At 32.1% G+C, this 17,517-nt stretch overlaps 1 protein-coding gene across 4 annotated transcripts in view; it reads right to left on the bottom strand.

The window, feature by feature from the left end:
* Positions 1–14,857, bottom strand: part of LOC123701823 (focal adhesion kinase 1) — a 156,150-nt gene extending 141,293 nt beyond the window's left edge. The window contains exons 1-2 of one of the 4 annotated variants that reach the window (XM_045649394.1): positions 14,772–14,857; positions 8,750–8,783 (exon numbers count right to left, since the gene is read on the bottom strand). The gene's annotated coding sequence lies outside the window, so the exon portion shown is untranslated. Of the gene's footprint in view, positions 1–1,946; positions 2,090–8,749; positions 8,784–14,771 lie in introns of those variants that run through there. The other 3 variants (XM_045649393.1, XM_045649392.1, XM_045649391.1) reach the window with 3 other exon arrangements.
* Between the last annotated feature and the right edge of the window lie 2,660 nt (positions 14,858–17,517).

Here is a 17,517-nt window from a genome sequence, read left to right as displayed (position 1 = left end):
CAACCTAAAATAAGAGAGGTGACGTGAACCTCTCAAGTCTCATATTTTCTGTGTAATATTTTTATTTCAACATCGGAATTTTATAATGTTGGAGATATAAAAGGGCCACTCTAAAAACAATATTTTTTATTTACATTACATTTCACAAATAAAATTGACAGCATTCACAAATGGCATTAATTTCGGAAACTTTTTTTTACTTAGGTATATTCAACTACTATAATATTGTACAACATATTAAACTTTAGAACTAGAATGCCTTAACGAAGCGGCGATAAAACGACATACGTTCACCCAAAAAGGGTCGATGTCCCTATTTAGTATTATGGATTACGATTAGTATTGACCCTTTACTTAGAGGCTCTTTAGTGGCTGACCTTCGGTATTTGTTTAGGAAAACACTGTAAAATACACACCAGTAACAATAGCACTTTATTAAGTCACTGGCCAGTAAGTCTATACCATAAACATAAATAAAGAAAAAAATCGAAAATCGAATACGCATTCTGCCACCTGATTCGAAATTCAAACTACAAAATACAAATCCAGAACATGTAGACAAAAAATAGCCTACTTTAACACAAGAGCGTAACAGACAATTAAGCCGTTAATGTTCTTCAGATATAATTATCGAAATACAATTATTGTATAGTTAATCAAGTAATCATCCGATGAGATTGGTTTCTTCGAACTGTCATAAACCGGCCATCCTTCGTCAAGTAAGCAATTAATTAGAATAGATCTGTTTGGGTTTCGAGCCGTATGAATAATCAAATGGAGAGGCTGTACTTAGCCCACAGATAGATGTACAAACCATCTTTTGTTATTGTGGAGTCATATGTTTTTCGTATGTAACTAACATTAGCATGGAGTTTTCCTTCTACTAAATAGATGTGTTATCCATTATCCTACTAATATTATAAAATATGCGAAAGCTAATGAGGATGGATGTGTCTCTCTTTCACGAAAAAACTACTGGTCGGATTTGGGTGAAACTTTACAGTTATATTGTTAATACAAAGCAAATGAGCTATAGAAATACTTGATTTTGCCCGCGGGTTCGTCCGCAGGTAAAACCGCCACGCAGCTAGAGATAAAATATTATTATTTTCGAAATATTTATTTCACTATGAGCTTCATGTGAATCATCGTTCTAGTGGTCTATAAAAGGATTTTCGTTGAAAGTAAATTAGGAGAAATGTTCTCTGGAATAAATGAGATTGTTCACAACATTTGGTTTTATGGTGGATCGTTTGAATAGAAGGGCAAAGCGAAATAAAAAGGGTCCGTTTAATTTTTATTTACTTTCGCTTAGTACGGCGGATCTTTGTGGATGTTTTCATGAATTTCGAGGGGGTAATTAAATATTGTTTCGTGTCAATAAGGAAGTAATAAGGACGCTTCCTATAGCGAAATAATCGTTTGTTTTCAACGCCTCCCTTTTATATTTTTGTAATTATTAATTAGAAAATAAGTTGATTAAGATAAAGATACAGTTCGATGCATCAGGCAAATCCTAACTGGTGTTCACTTCCATTTTCAGATATAGGTTTTATATAATATTACGTACCTAGTATGCTTAGGTATTAAGTGTATGTCTGTTTAGAACAATTTAATTATGATTAATATTGTTTATCAATTATATTTTTAAACAACGCAGCCGCGGCTTAAAAAGGTTTTGATTTACTTTTTTCAAATAAATGGAACTTACGAGGAATAAAATAGTTCTATTTTAATATAATGTACTCTGAGTTCCAAGTAGTTACTGTAAAATATATTTCCTTAACTGAATCCGAAACATTTAACACTAAAATCCTCCATGAAGCGACGGCAGTATCTGCCCATTGTTTTCCTTATTATTAAACAAACAATTTACCTCACGGGAAGACACATTCAACACTCAAAACAAGTGGAAATATAAGCCACAAACACAAAACATTCAATACCTACATAAACACTCCTCACATTATCACATCACATACAAAACAACACCACAACTCCTTTTATAAAACACGTCAACGAAAGCTACCGCTACGGTCGCATGTTTTTAAATAAATTAATGACATCGACACGTGCGTCGTAGCCGGCGTCCGGCGCGGCACTGCGGCTTCCAGGCTGCCGCGTGGAACCCAACCCCCACCAAAACCCTTACGACCTAACTCCCTTTGGCACTAAATAAATTTGAACCCTGGGGTAGAGGCATAAGGTCCGTAATTGAATAGTGTGGAGATGCTACGCCAATCGATGCTCCTGGTCAGATCTATCCGCCTCCGCTTCTGTCCTCACAACCATGTTAAATTCGCAAATTCCACCCACCAACGCGCACATTGTACAACATAAATATTTTATCGTGTCCATTATAACGTAATTATCTTTCTTCCGACGTTAGTGTAAAGCGAGACAATTATCAATGAGCTGGCTATCTAAAAATAATAACATAAGAGTTTATCGTCCAATTGCCCTGATATTTCATAATGTGGTATTAAACATCTAAGTAGGTATAGTATGAGTAGACATAATTCTATCTGCGATACAAATCTACATTCATGTCTTGATCAAAAGCTGTTTCTTCTAAACCAAAACATCCAACAGATGTTAGATGTAAGATTATTTTCCAAACATAACCGTGCTTTATTTACTTCAGAATATTATAAATTAATTTACTGGGATTGTTTTTACACGTTAATATGAAAGTTGCTATTTTCCAGTATGATTTCTTGAATCAGATTATAACATCAAAGAGACATTCAAAATTAGGATATTTTGGGCTGGATGGTCATGATATCTTCTTTTCTTCATACTTGATTGAAAAATCTTGATTCTCTTGTCTGTATTATGTTTTATTTAAGAGTTTGTATTTCTTCCACATCATTTCGTCAAATGTGCATAATATAAATGCTGTTACATAGACACAAACGTTCACTGAATGATTTTATATCGATCGGCCACAAAGCACTCGCTTCCAATTTTGTACACTTGCAATTGTCACCCGACAACTGTACCGTACTATAATTACGTATGCGATTCATAAACGATTCCGAGAACAATATTCTATATGCAATTTTGATGGAAAAAACGCGCCAAAATTGCCAAATTAATTGCAATGCGATCTTAAACAGCAATTCGTATGCCGAATCGAATTGGCCGTTGATAAAAAATCACCCGTCTATATTTCCAAATAATTCGATAATGTTTTTATGTAACGTATATGCTTAACGGGAGCTATACAATATACATATTTAACTTCGTTCACGTTTTTTGCCCATTCAATAACATGTTTTAAAGAACAGCGACAGCTTCGTACCTACTTCGAAACTTGCAGAAATTGAACCAAAAAGAAGTGAAGTACACTTGATTCTTTATAAATATGTTAATATTATGTTTTTAGTACAAGAAGATGTGAAGTATAATTTCTTGACCAAATATATTTTCAGGTTTAAGTAAAACAGTGTCATACACGACATAGTAAGGCCTGGAGTACCTTTTTTTGAAGATTTATCTTTGGAAGGACATTGCGTATCCGCTCTCTAAAGGAATAACCAAATATCAGGATAAATGGCACTCTGGACTCAGCAAACACAAATAAAAGGCTCCCAATTGCAACAACAGTCAAAGACTTTGTTTCCAAAGCATTCCAGTCCAATTTGTCTATGGCTGAAAGCATTGAATTACCTCAGTAAAAGCCGAACGTAATTGTATTAAAAGCGTTAATTTTTAAAACGTGTACTCGTACAATGACATTCGTAGTGTGAATATATTGGCAGTATTTCACCGGTACAAGTGCATATGCCCCAGAAAGCTATAGCAATAAGATTAAACATAAACATGGTTCCTATCCATATAGGGTCTGGAGCTAATTTCACGTCTGTTTCACTGATCGATTTTACTCTACGTGCAAGGTTGTTTTTTGTCTTGAATACAGGACTGTAAGCGCACTAGACATATAAAGGTATCCACTTTATTGTTAGTGATATAAATATATCATCATTCACTTTGCTCCTATTCTGACTACAAAATGATTATTGCTCAAATAATTTAATGAGGATTTCAATAATTTGAAATAACGTGACTGAAACGCATTTTAAAACAATTATTATACTATCCCTTTTTGTGATAACTTCCTCAATTTAAAACTCATAATTTCGTATTAATTATATCAATTATGAATACATATCTTTACGATTTGGCACGCCACGAATTCGGTAACTATCCCAAGGCAGGCCACTTGCGTCTTTTTACCTATAATAAATAACTCTCCAACATGACATAAACAGTAATTAAAGCATTGCGTACAAATTTATAACCATTATTAAAGTACCTCCTACTTACATTATGTCGAGATAATCGCGTGCTACGCTGCGAGGCATAATTATCTAACGTCCGTTCACCTCAACCACCAGTGGGCTAATGAATGTCATATCTTAAATCTGGAATTACTTTAAATTGAATCGACGCAGTTGAGGGTAATTTGGGATTCCGTGAAAATTAAAATTAACTGTTCTTTATAAATTTCATTTAGTTTTTGAAATAAATTATATCAAACATAATTACGTATTGTATGCGCATATAAATCGTTGCTATTTCATCGTGTACAATATTTAACAATAACCTAATGCTAAGGTTAAAATTATTTACTTTTCCCGTACAAAAGAAATCGTTTTTATGTGAAAGTTCAGATTTTGCATTGAATGTGGTTTTGTCAATCCCTTTTCCACCGGACAAAGACATGTGTCACAGACAATTTAGTTTAGGTTGAAATATATCACCCTCAAATAACTAAAATGTGTACCTTCCATATAACCTTCACATACCTTGCTTTAAAAATTAAGTAAAAATAAAAAAGTAATATAATTCACGGAATTATATTTGCATACATGTACATATAGTATAATGCAGTAAAACGTACGTATACATGTAGTATAATGCATTAACACGTACGTATACATGAAGTATAATACAGTGATTTAATTTCACGTACCTACTTTATTATTATTTTAACAGTACCTATCTAATTATCAAAGAAACAATGAGAGTAGGTATATCAACACTACAAAGTGCTGCTGCTGCTAGAAAATTGTAAACTAAAACTAATTAATGTCTCCTGATTGTCAACAAATCAGTCTATACAGGAGTACAAATGAAATAATAATTAAAGATACCAGCACTAATTACAAAGTATACCTATGCAAAACTAACAGCAAATCGAGATGAGTCGAAACTCAATGCGGTTCGGATTACACTCCAAGTTCCGAAGATATCTCAGAAGATATCGATACCTGTTTAATTATGTATGTATAGATTAATATTTGAACTCGATTGGCATTATTTATTTTCTACGATTACATTTTCGTAGTTTTAACAGTTTACAGTTAACACTATTTTTAAGTCAATACCATTTTAGACGCGATTTAATATTCGTCGTATTATACGTTTTTATGTACACGGAATACGCAATAATTTCTTCTCTATAGGAACTTAGATGTTTGTTCCCTAAATAAAAGGGAGATAATACAATGTATCATTATTCCAAATTAGTCTCCCAATATCGAGAACTTCCTCATAACCCAAACAAAAGGTGTCAACAATAAAATCTTCAAACGATTAACTGAAAATATTAATAGACCGTAAACGTTAAGTGGGCGGCATCTTCACACGTCATCTCCAATTTCGTGAACAAAAATTAAATTCATCCTCATTAAGGACACTTCCTTTGAGAGACATTTATTTCGAGTCGACAACAATGCAGTGACGAAATATATTTCGTTTCCCGCCATAATTCAATTTAGGGAACGCATTAACCGCAATCGTATTTTAATTCTGTTTGGATTGGAATGATGTTCATCGCGATTCGCACAAAGCGAAGTTGTTTGCGATGCCTGTACATTCGTTCTGCACTGATTGACTGGCCTTTTCTGAGGATAACAGCGAAATGTTTATTTGTTTGGTCTAGGATTGAGATTTTACGTTTTGTTCAACAGCCTTAGATTTCATGAGGTTTGCAGATTTATTATTTATGCAGTGTTGTCTATTGCATTCAATGTCTACATAATTTGTTTTTCATTTGATTTTATTATAATCCAACTAATAAATTCCAGTCTAGTATTCTCATAATTATTAAATCGCTACTTAAACGTACACTTCTGATAGCGAAACATTACAATTTATAGAAACACTTGAAACTGCGATGGTCAATCCATTGTTACCAGAATTTACCCAATAGTCCTCTTTCCCATCATTGCCATCATAATATTCCTTTCATCCAAACTAGTTCTAATCCCATAATCCAGTGTAAACAAATCTTTAATCCTCACTAAAAGAGCGTTACGCCCAATGCACCGCCGCGCCGTGGCGTGGCGTGGGAACCGAGCGAACCGCACAAAGGCTTTACGGCTCCAATCCGTTTGTAATGCTGTTTGCTTGTTACCAAAGCTACAATATAATGATAAAACATAAAGTTAAGTAAAGGCTTCACCTGCCACTAAACACTCGACAAATCTATCAGTACAATATTATCATGAATTGGAAGCTGTTGTTTTGTGATAGAAGAAAAAGCGAGGTCACATGCTTTATGGTTCCAATCCGTTTGTAATGCTGCCAGTTACCAGTTACCTACAATAGAATGATAAAAACATAAAAACTGAAGTAGCTGTACCTGCCACTAAACACTCGACAAATCTATCAGTATACAAAAAGATCGTGATGGCAGGATAAAAATACATTCGCTCTTCGTCTTCTTCGTCTCCAGATTACTTAAACTAGATATTTCTCAGAAGACATTGCTTAAAAAGATTGCCTTCTGAAACCCCTTTTATTTTTACGAGTCCTCTATAGTCTATGGAAGTGGTATTTCTGTAAAAAAAAAAACTGCTGTGTTCGCAAACAGCTTACCATTTGCTACTTCAACAATTCGACGATTAAGATAACAGGTTATTGTCGTTGTGATAACAATCGGCGTTTTTGCAAGATACTGAGATACTGATTAGATAATAGGGGAATTAATGCGATACTCATAGATGTCCTAATAACAATTTTTGTGCAAAATTAAGTTTAGAAAACTGAACACATGATTTACTGATTGTTTTGGAATATAAAATCAAGAATGTAACCTACAGTTAAAACACACGTGTCAGAAGTAAAACTTCTTTGGCAAGATCTTTGAAGATACCTTAATCGTCGCCTTACTACATGACGTGACGGTATTGCCTTGAAATTTTACGCGCCTAAAGAATTTTTAACTTCAACAACTTTGCCATCTATGCAAATGTACACCTACATTACGTACAGAATAGCCATAATAAAATATAGCATCTACGAGTCCTCCTTCATCACTACAAATATCAGTTTAATTAGCATCAGTTACAGACTAAACGATGTTGCTATCAGATTATACATTATTAACAATACCGCCGAGATTCAAAGCCAACCGTTAATTCCCACGACACGTTAACACTGTTAATATCAATAATTACAGTTTCAAATCTAATTATTGATCGTGAGAATTGTTACCAACTGTTACTCCGGTAAACGCACAGTATTTAATTAAAATAACAGTTAAACAAGAGATCCGATTAGAATTAAAAACAATGGTACCATAAAGTTGGGTACGTGAGTCAGTTGTCTGGAGACCACGGTACCGCAGAACAAAAACTTTCTATGTGTGTTGTTCCCAGTTCGTGTTGGACCAATTGAAGCCAAAACTATAGAAGTTACGTAAACTCTTACGACTGGGGAGAGATAAATACTGGTTCATTATGTTCAGTAGAACAGATTCGTTTTTCAGCATTTGAAATAACATGTACCTACCATTTATGTAATTTTTTTCCTCAACTGTGAACATTGTCTTATTTTAAGTGTAATGTGCAAAATTACAATTGAGAGATATAGATAGATATATTACGTATATTACATGGAACAAGACCGTCTTAATTTGGAATATTATAGTTTTAAGCACATATACGAGTACTTTAATAAACAACACTCCGAACATAATGGAAGCCACATCAAAGCACTATTTATAACAATTTCAATTTCAAAAGGTATCGGAGGTGTAAACTTGACTAAGTGTTCCACTTCGATCGGCCTAGAAATTACAAGTGATTAGAAATCTTACTTCGTTAACCAGTTACAGTAAGACGGTTAAGGTACGAATGGACAATTCCTATGGAGAATAAATGAGCTTGATAGACTTTTGTTTTGTGAAATCAATACAATGTTTTATTCTAGCTTAATTATTCATTGAGTTACTTATGATAATTATTAACTAAGCTATGATAGTCTTAAGATCGGTTACAGAATTTCTGGACATATCCTATTTAGCTTAAATGTGTTAGTTACAATACGTAAAAAAACGTGTTACTACCGCATTAGTGACTTTTATCAGAAAGTAGTGATAAAATCGCGGCTGAGATAGTATACCTTCATAAACCAAATAGAACATAATATAGAGTTAAGAAAAATAAAGTTTGACAATTCACTTGCATGACGGAAAGTTATTTGCTCTATATAAAATTTGTATCTTTTCAAATATCACCAACGAGTCACGTGAATCCTGATTGAAAACGAATTTCCGAATACCGTGACATTGCTCTTTGTATACCCCAGTTACCGGATAGCAGAAAAACATCCAATAAAAGGTGCAAATGGATTTTAAAAAAATACTACTCCCTTTGTAAGCTGATACATAAAATTTGGAGTAAAATTCCACACTGAATTCAGAAATAAATATCGTACAGAAAATAAAATTACTCACCAATCGGTGCGTCACGGGAAAGAAGTGAAGACACCTGGAAAAAGAAAATTCACTTATAAACTTTTACTAGGATAACAGGAATAGCATATACCTACGTCCAACATTACATATTTTTTAAAATAGTTTTTGACTTTTTTTTAATAGTTTTTTTTAATCAAATAATAGATTGTTAATCCAGCCAAATTGTAACAATAGTCTCGTAAAACTACAAGTACTTCAACTGCTTAATATCAGTCTTTCATACCTAGTTCTTAGTCCCTATTACATTTACCCTATTTAATATCTAGGCAATGCACGAACAAACACGATAAAACACCCGGCTAGCCTATTTTCCCATTAAAGCGTGTCCCATTTCACTGTGACGTCACCGGAAATAAATGGACCCGTATCAGGCTGTTGCCGCCATAAAGCAGACGCCATTTTGACTGCAACTCTGTAAGAATTAAGAGTTTTAATGTACTCGAATCCCGTTACTTTTCATGATCTACAAGAAAAAAAAACATCACTATTTCGACCTGTATGTATTATATTCAATACAATCTGAGCTTTGTTAACCAGTTTTCAATTTTTTTTATTACATACCTGACAAATTCTATCTACCCACATTTGGTATCCTTAAAAGTGAAAATTGAATGAAAATTTAAGTAGCCTCCAATAAACCTTATTGATTTCTTGTAAAAACCGTTCGTAATACGATACCAGTATAAATTACACTCAACAAATATCACAACTTCATCCTGTCTATGTCAATATTGAATCTACCCTCTCTTTTATTCCCAAGATCTCTATATTTTATCGCTACGTAGTTAAGCAAACTCGACGTCCGTCTGTGTATTCAGTTAATACTACTGAAGTACGCTTCTAGAAGGGTTAGTTACGAACTTAAGTAAAAAGTTGTTTGATTATCTTTAAAAAAGTACCGAAAACTAATTGAATTTTAATTTTTAGCAGTCTAGGTTTTAATATAAGTGGTACATTTATATTTTAGTACCAAATTCATGTAACGATTTATCACATAATCTTTAAATGTTTCACTTTCTTAATTTAAGCAATTTTAATAAACCCACAATGGGAGAAAACACCTAAATCATAAATATTATTCACATGTTAAAATAAATCAATAATATTATAAGAATATTGGATTAAAACAAGTATTTCATAGCTTTCATTTGTACCATTTATATTTCATCAGCATCTTTCCTCTCTGAAACTGTAACCAAACACTTTAACCGACTTTAATTAAAGCGTTTCGAAATACAAATCGAATAGGCTATAGAAACCGATCGAATCAATCAGATACCGTCGCTTCCGCGAACGCGTGGGAAATGGGCCAATGGGATAACGAGATTTAAATACAGCCTGTCTATTGGTTGTTTATCTGTTTACGTTCTAAGGGAATCTGTATGAGTTGATTAAAGTAGGACGTGGTTTGTTTTTCAGTGATATTTTAAGCAATAAAGGAAATGGTAAATCTACACTGAAAGATGAATAAGTAATAAATAATAATAGATAAAGAATTGTTTAAAAAAGCCAATAAAAAGTGTATTTTTTACTACATTTACATATTAACTTTCCTTAATAGTACTTACTTATAGTATGAATATGAGGGACATTTTCATCCAATACATACATTATCATTTTCATTTAAATATAAAGTATTTCCATACTGTACATTTATTTTAATGAATGAACCAATGTTTCTCATTTTTAGCTAACATATACGTATATAAAGGGACTTCACCAAAACATATCTATACTTATCTGGGTTCAGTATGAACTCATTTTCTTTCTATATCATTTTATCTAACTGGTGACACATTTAGAAAAATCGATGTGAATCAGCTTACAATAATCCAAACATTTGTACTTGAAATAAAATCACACCCTGGACACTCCATGCAAAATTATCGTTTTGACAGTCACACTGTAGAGACTGCAAATGTGTGTGTTAACGCTTTATGGTTGGCACATTTTTGACTAGCGTAAAAAAAAAATTCGCGTTTTTCTGATGAAATACATCCGTAAACAGCACAATATCTAACCATTTTCTACGATAAATGATAATCACAAATCCAAAATAATAAAATTACTTTAAGTCAATTTGATTAATGTTGTCAATCTTCGTTGCGTATCGTCCCTGTAGAAAAATATGGACCATTTTATGTCTGATCGTGCGGGGTGAGGTAAGTGTTTAATTTTGGCGGGAGGCGGAGAGTGTCCGTTCTGTAGCGTTTAGCTACAATTATGTATTCTGTGATAAAATTCAGTTAATCAAACATAATAACTAAGAACATAGTGATAAGTTTAGAATTAAGTTTAATATATGTATGGTTTGGCGTATGCCGTAAATAAATAAATAAATAATATGTGTATTGTATCAATCATTATATCATCATAATTATTAAACCATAAGTACAATTTAGATTATATTTTTAAATCACAATTACTATACTTAACAACTATACTTGTTACTGTTAAGTTTAGTGAAATAATAATAACTTTACAAGATACAATCATTTCAATATTTGAGTTAATTTTAGATTTAAAATCTTTTCCAATTAAAATTGTTTCATTAATTTGCCACAGTGTCCCAAATTTCATATTATTTTCCTAACATCTAATAATCACAAATTATGAAAATTAAACATTGTAAAAGATGAAAAAAATGTTTCGCTTTGTCTTATTAATAAGACAAACATCAAACAAAATTTAGTTTTAAAATTATTGACTACTAACTTTCCACCCGCGGCATTGCCCGCGCAGTTAACCTTTTGAACGCCAATGACATCTATAGATGTCATGCGCAATCGTGCCCTGTGCGCCAACGACACCTATACATGCCAAGAAACAGATCATAGATAAATACAAAATAAACATATTAAACCTATACTTTTACGTGTTTTATTTATACAGTTTATGAACTGAATCCCCAGTTATTACATAATTGTACACAGTAAACAAAATTGCCAAGTAGTTATTCAAATATTTGATGACAAAAAATAACTTCATTAATGGCTAAAAAAGCATGTTCTCTCGCGCCAATGACATGTATACGTGCCTACTAGTGATGTAGTGTAATATTCAAGTAACTTCATTAAAATTTCAGCGAAATTACTCTAATTCGCTTAATTTTTGTAATAACTACAAAAAAATATATATAAGCTTAGTCACTGAGAAAAAAGGTAAATACTACATTCTTTGGTATAATACCATATTGTCTATATTGTGGATATTGTTGATTTGAATATTTTCCTTTTCGCCAATCATGCGCATCCCTAGCACAGTATCGATATGCAATCCCTTCTGCGCCATTGACATGAATAGATGTCGGACTGGTGACGTCGTAAGCGCGTGCCGTGTTGTTAAGTGCGGAAAGTTGTAAAAATATTTTATCGAGTAGGTATCTACCAATATTATAATCAAATAAGTACAAGGCTATTAATGAGCATAATAATTATATAGATAGGTAGGTAATACAAGGCTGTTAATGAACATAATGATTATATACAATTGTTGATTTTTTATTATTTTTTATTTTATCGTCACAAACACAATGTATGCGTTCTAGCATAATATTTATTGTCCATGTAATGATAAAAATTCGCTTAGGTCCAAAATGTATAAATATCTCTAAAAATCTGTAGGTACTTAACCTTACCTATTTAGCAGTTTTCAAAATTTATTACCTAATAAGTCTAATCAGTGCCTTTATTAGAATATTCTTATGATACAAATTGTCGCTATGTCATATCAAAATATGGTAATTGACCTAAATAGGTACCTACATATAATTAGTATTTGTAATAACTCAAGTATTAAACTAAATGATTGGAAAATAAATATGTAGTTTTAATGCAATTCCCTTTATTTAAAGGTAATAGTTGTTTTGATATTTACAAATAAACACTCCACAATAATACCTATAGTTCATATAAACTTAATAAATAAACTCGATAAGTTATAACTTATAATAATATACAGCTACACATCCCTAATCAGAAGCGAGAGATTATAAAAAAAAGGATGGTTGCCCGCGCCATTGGCATGTATACATGCCAATGGGGCGTAACTGATAGAGAATAGTGCTGTAACTTGCTGCAATTTTATATGTATTTTTGTATCTCAAAAGGTTGATTTTTTTTGTTGATAGTTGCTATAAATGTGGTCTTAAGTTTTTACAGTAGGAGATGAGGTTAAATAAATATTATTTTTGTGTTATAAGCTGTTTATTCAAATATTCAGACGTGAATTATTATGTTTATCGATAACATTTTGGACTCCCTACTATTTTCAAGGTTATCTCATTGAATTTGTGGCTTGGCGTGGAGGGCACGGCGATGCGTTTTTGCTCTGGCGGTCAAAAGGTTAAAGACAAACCCGCATAGTTCCCGTTCTCGTGGGATTTCCGGGATAAAACCTATCCTATGTCCTTTCTCGGGTATCAAAGTATCTCTATACCAAATTTCATGCAAATTGGTTCAGTAGTTAAGGCGTGATTGAGTAACAGACAGACAGACAGAGTTACTTTTGCATTCATAATATTAGTATGGATAAAGGCTATTAATAACATGTACCTATAAATTATACCCCCTTTATATACCTGATTGCTATGTAGCCATATTCTTTAATATCACATTGGCATATCTTTTAAGAAAAGATGTTGGCAGATTCACAGATTTACCCAACAGGCACAGAAAATTTCATAAGAATCGGTGCAGCCGTTTTGCAAGAGTATGGTAACTAACATTGCAACACAAGAATTTTATAAATATAAAGAAAAAAGACTAAATATCCAATAATGATTTAAACTTCATATAAAAAACATCATTGGCATTGCCTTGTTTGGTCTCAAGTACGATTAATTATACTCATTCTATTTGAGACTCAGTCATTGCTGATAATGAAACACAATGTAGCAGAACGGTCTACATAATTTAATACTATATGAATTATTTTAAAATATCTTTGATTGTATTCATTAAATTAAAAATAAATAAATATTTCAGGACAATTTTCACACAGCACAATCTGATACCACACTAAGCTTTTGCTTGTGTTATGGAAACCAGAGGGCTAATAAATATACATATATAATTTTAAATAACTAACTAATATAGATAATTAACACCCAGACACAGAGCAAACATCTATTCTGTTCATCACACAAATATTTGCCCCGGGTGGGAATCAAACACACGACCTCAGGCTTCGAAGGCAGGGCCACTACCAAACAGGCCAACCGGTTAGTCAAATAAACCAAAGAGTTAAATAAACTTAACATTTTAAATGAATTTAAAAATTTGCTCTAGTCTGCCCATAAAACATGGTCTAAATAAATGATTCTTATAAATTTATATAAATTTAGTGATGTGTGATATATGATAAAAAAACACACCTAAAAATTTAAATAAACATAAGAATCAGATTCAGTTACTATAACAAAGAGTAAACATTTAGTTTTAAAGTGTAATTGCCTACTTAGTGAAATTTATAAAATCATGTTACATAAGCACCCATTTTATATTCAGCATTTATTTAAGTTATTCTTTCTACTAGAAATTTCTTCATACAAACACATATCTTCCTATTTGTATGTCTTAGTACCTATTGAATCCATATAAAATGTAATAAATGCAAGTAAGTAATAAAAAAATCAGAAAACCTAAATACCTTAGCTATCAATTAAAATAAATTATGCGAAATTAACAATTTAGTATAATTCGCAACGCACAACGACACCATAGATTGATTAGAAAATTGCAAATACTATGGTTCAACATTAGACGTCTCGAGGGCCGATAAGAAACCGAGTTAAATACTGAATGATTCGACCTAATAAGTAAAAATTGTGCCATATATAACTATTACATTATGTGCTACGATAACGCTATTCATTTATAAGCATATTTCAAGCCAAAAACATTAAATAATGGCTCAAAATGTATGTTATGTGCAAAATGTTTCTGTTTACAAACTGTCTTTAATTGGAGGATTTAACAATTTAAAAATATAATTTACGTACCTTTAAAGTTTCCCTACAAAGTTTTACACACAAAACAATAAAATAATAGAAACAAACAGGATTAATTAAACGATAAATAAACAACAAACATTAAAATCAGAGTTATTGACACGATTGACACCCGTTTATGCATAGACAAAAAATCTAAACATGTAGGTCAGAACCAGTGTCAAAATTATTAAGAGTAAGTTACAGAGTAAAAACAAGACTCACTCAAGACTCTATTTTTATCAAATTTCGACTTAGAATTTCGATGATAAGGTAATTATATTTATAATAGTCAATTAAGCATTGTATAATAATTAATATGTCAGTACTGCGCATTCTAAACTCTTACACCTTATAAATAATCGAAATTATTTATCTCATCATTAAAGTTTAATGTATTTTATTTGGTTTTAACAACAATACAGTATTTCTTATGTAGAAATCACAGAACACTAAAAACAAATTGTGGTTGAAATATTTATTAATAATGCAAACTGCAAATTAGTCTTGTAGACGTACACATCTTTTGGTACATCCAAGGTACATCCACTACTGTTCTGTGGGTACATCCCACAGGTACATCCTCTTCAATATAATGTAAGCAAGAGGTAAAGTTTAAGAAATTGATGCGTACATTAACTTAGGTTGCAGCATATTTGTTACAAGAAATCTATAAATAAAAAAGTCCGATTCCTTTAACCACAGAACAGTAAGAACATAATAGAAGTGCGATGTGGGCGTGGCCCACGTGTCACTCATTGAGATAATATTAATATGGAGCAGACACCACGAACAAAATCTGTGCGCCAAGCGCGGCGGCGCGGGGCGCGCGAATGACGGCTAGACAGTCATAGATTATGCGATGTCACTGACTCACCGCTATAGAGGCGACACTTTGTTTTATTCTGTCTATTTTATTGGGTGCCACTCCTTACATGCACGTTGACTTGAAATTTTCTTTGTACTTACTTAATATTTATTTTAGGTATAAACTGACTTTACTACGCGGGGCTAACAATATCTGGCATATAATATAGGATGATGTAAATAGTGACGTTTTAGGTTCAGTCAGGGCTATGGGAAGTTTTATTCCTTACAAATTGAGCCTTTTTTAGAAAAAAAATAATTTTTCCCTTTCTTCACGGCCCAGACATGGAAACCTTGAATAGAAAAAATATTAATTACTTATCTCTGAACTAGCGGTCCGCCCCGGCTTCGCCCGTGGCACATATTTCGCAATAAAAAGTAGCCTATGTTCTTTCTCAGGGTCTTAAGATTGTCTGTGCCAAAGAAGAATGCCCATGAAAGTATGGACCACAGTACAGTGTTGCGTCAATGCCAGAGTGGTCTTGGAGGGTTCTTCGATATTCAAAAGATTTTTACCAATTGATTTTTTTGTGATAAAAACAGGGGTTTTCAAGATATTGAGAAAAATGTGAAATAACCTCAAAACTTAAATAACCCCGATTTAGTTAGGTTTATGTGTGATTTAGGTAACATTTTATCGTCCAAAGGTTATTTTTCGATTAACATATATTTTAATCTATGCGTAGAGCTTATGCTTTCAGACAAAGTCTATCTGTTCATCGGCTAGTGTAGGTAGGCACCAGAAATCTTCCGGGACGGATTTCAAGAAAACCTAAATATATACTTAAAAAATGCCAATTGAGTTTTTATTCGGTTTACATGTTGTTGTTGTTGTTTGAATCATTTTTTCACTACATATTCGAAGAAAGAAACAAATAAGAAATAACTGGTTACCTACCAAGCTATGTCATAATAATATTTTTTTTTTATATATATACATATTTATATTATTTTACTTCACTATCTTTGTTAAAACAACCTACAGTGTATAAACAATACCATAAATAGTGATTTTATGTTAATTGATTTTTTTTGTAATTCAATGAAAACAATAATCGATATTAATACATTTAGCTATTTACCATAGTAAATGTAATAAGTTACCGCTTGGTTACCGTGGTAACCAGTAATGGACACTAAATCTATAATAACGGATCTAAACAATTACATGTCTTATTAGATTTTACAAAACATTCCCTGTTCAAAATATATTTTCCGGTGGTAAGAAGGCCTCTAAATTGCCGAGATTTTTTTTAATAGTATTGTTGTCTTGATGCATGAGAAAAACCAGTACCAAAAATGGGCATTCTCCTTTCATCAAAATCGGTCCAGTAGTTTATGAGCCTATTAATTACAATCAAACAAACAAACAAAGTTTTCCTCTTTATAATATTAGTGCAGATAAATAAATAATAATTCAATTATACGTTCAAGTCAGTAGCTTATACAATATCAATTAAAAACTTGATTAAAATCAATTAACAAAAAAAATTGGTGATTGAGTAATTGATTTTCATATTTCATGATTTCACCTTTTTTCAATTAACAACCAGTCTGCTTTTCTAAATATGTAAAATTATTATTTTATACTATAAAAATATACGCCAGCAATTATTACTAACAACACTTATTTCATGCCCAATGTCATATCTTAAATTTTTAATCTATGACAAAATGTCGCCCGCCAAAAATTTTGCTCTAACTAAGTTTTAAAAATTATTATCTAGTTACTAAAATGATGAAAAGTTATTCCTTTGCACTTTTCCGTATTCTTTGTATCATTTGTGCAATATCGTAACACACACGTAGGCATATTTGATGCGTTTCACTTTAAAACAAATAAAAAATGAGCGTGACGTTCGCGCCAATGAGCGAGCAAGCGACTGAGTGC

Source organism: Colias croceus, chromosome 22, assembly GCF_905220415.1.
Source record: "Colias croceus chromosome 22, ilColCroc2.1".
NCBI classification, from domain to species: domain Eukaryota; kingdom Metazoa; phylum Arthropoda; class Insecta; order Lepidoptera; family Pieridae; genus Colias; species Colias croceus.
The sequence above is the reverse complement of the archived record's forward strand: the minus strand, read 5'-3'. Positions and strand labels throughout refer to the sequence as shown.